Source organism: Rosa chinensis, chromosome 5 (genome assembly GCF_002994745.2).
Source record: "Rosa chinensis cultivar Old Blush chromosome 5, RchiOBHm-V2, whole genome shotgun sequence".
Lineage (NCBI taxonomy): Eukaryota > Viridiplantae > Streptophyta > Magnoliopsida > Rosales > Rosaceae > Rosa > Rosa chinensis.
Window position 1 is genome coordinate 56,719,010 of NC_037092.1, and position 2,558 is coordinate 56,721,567.

The following is a 2,558-nucleotide window of genomic DNA, read 5'->3' on the forward strand; positions in this document are numbered from 1 at the left end:
AACTCCTCACTCTGACAACGACCGCTACGCGGCGTTACGGTCAGATGGTCCTTACGGGACACGGGAACTGGTCAACAGTCTACGACGACCCTGATAAGGTACGTTGACCCCCGTCACCCGGGTACTAAAATTTGGCTCGCTATCCAACACCCTCTGCTTCGCGCAGCTTCCCCTCAAAAAATAATTTGCCGACCATCCGGAAGTCCGTCTTGGCTAGGGAGTGGGGGACTCCCTGGTGGGCCTTGCAGGGGCCCACCCGAAAGGGTATAAAGCGTTTGCTTAGTAAATCCATGGTTGACAACGCACTGACGCTAATTATGCTGTTGCAAGTCTAGCGGAAGTAATGCTTCACATCGCCGATCAATTCCCCAACCAAGATTACCCTCCTTGACTGGGGACTTGGGGGACTTGTACCTACATGTGCCAGCACGAGCATAATTAGCTATAATGAGCCACGCTCATTGTACCGCCAGAGGTACCGACTGCCGCCAAAGGGATGACCTGCGAAGGCACGGCCAGGCAAGCTTCCGCTTAAGCCCTGGACCGCCCCCAGATCAACCCTGACGCGCCGCCACGCGCCGCGTCAAGATTGCATCAGAAGCTCCAGACGCTGGGAATCGAAGCACATCAGTCCCACATCGGAAACAAGAGGAAGATCAACCTCTTCCTCAACTATAAAAGGTTCTCTCCTCTCTCCTCATTAATTACGCAATTACTACTCATTTATTGTTATGCTGTCCGTATACAGTGACTGACTTAGGCATTGGAGCAGTGAAGACCGCCCAACGCGGTCTCCCTCTGACGCCCTGTCTATCGTGTTGCAGCAAACAGCAACCATCCAATCTTCGGAGTAGCGGTCCGCCCACCGGACCCGCGTTAAACAAGGAATCAGCTACCGCCGGACTTAAGCATTAACACATTTGGAGGGTGAGTCATTATGTTTGATTTTTGAAAAATTCTTTTATGCACTGGCAGTTGAAATGAACCAGCAAATCCAACAAATCTCAGTCATTGATATTTACATGCAACTTTTTTTGAATAACAAAAAAATATACTTAATGTTTATTCAACGGCCTAATTCTGTTGGTGCAATTGCACGTTAGTGCACTCAATACTATCTATTTATTTTTATCCAAACTATTTCTTTATGAGTCTATTCAGACTACCATTGTATTTATGTCATGATCTATCAGGATTGTCAACTCAGTTTTGGTGGGACCGCAAGAGAGGTAAAAAGGGTATGCACTGGTTGAAATGGAGTTCTCTTTGCTTAAATGAAAAGAATGGAGGTCTGGGTTTTAGAGACTTTATGGAGTTTAATCAAGCTTTGCTTGCCAAGCAGTGTTGGAGATTGCTTTCTTCGCTGGATTTACTGGTTTCTTAGATTTACAAGTGTAGATATTATCTTCAATCTTCTTTTTTAGAAGTAAGGGTTAGGAGATCTTGTTCATTGATATGGAGTCACTACTATGGGGGGGGGGGGGGGGAGACAATTGTTGCTTTCTGGCTTGAGGTGGAATTTTGGTGATGGTACTTCTATTATGATCTACCATGATGCATAGGTGCCAATCCCATACTCTTTCAAAATCATGTCTCCTCCAAATCTGCTTTTTAATTGCCCTGTCTCTAATTTAATTTCAAATGGTTCTGGGCACTTAGACTAATTTCAGTGTCCTTTTGGGAGTCAAATTAAGGTGGCAACTATCTGTTCCATTCCATTACCTATTACACCTTGTTCAGATAAACTAATCTGGCACTATACAAGAGAAGGAACTTATATTGTGAAGAGTGGTTACCAGCTCGCTCAAACTTTCAGTGTCCGAGGTGAAGGACAAGAGGGAAGATCTTCTAATCATGTAGATTTGGTTTGGCAGGTTATGTGGAAATTAAAAATTCCAGAGAGAGCAAAAGTTTTTCTTTGGAGAGTTATTCATGAAATCTTGCCAATAGCTTTGTTGCTACACCGTAGGCATCTTCTTGTTTCTTCAATTTGTTCTAGGTGCCAAGGAGAGGAGGAGACTGTTCTACATGCCCTTTGGTCTTGTCCAAAGGCTAAGGAGGTTTGGAAGCTTACTCCTTTCAAGAGTATAGTGGGCAGCGGACACTTTGGGACTTTCACATCAGTTCTTTGTTTGAATGAATTGGGTTTGGCGATTCTAATATGTAGAAGATTTGGCAGGCTCGCAATGATGCAATTTTCAACCACAAACTAGTCAGTCCTCACTTTCTTTATGCTCAGGCTCTTCATTTGCAGTATGATTTTCTAGAGAAACAGCCACAATCTGGCTACCCTTCTAATAGACCTACTGCTTAGGTTAGATGGACGCGACCTTCTTTTCCTTTTTCTGAAACTGAATGTGGATGGTATTGTAAATGATGTACGTGGTTTAAGAGGATTAAGAGCAGCCCTCTATAATGAAAATGGTGATTTAATGATTGCGGTTTCAAAAGGGATGAAGGGTGGTTTTTCTGTAAAAGCTACAAAATTATATGCAGCAATATTAGGCATTCAGACTATTATCCAAGCAGGTTTTCAATCGACACAAATGATTCTGGAA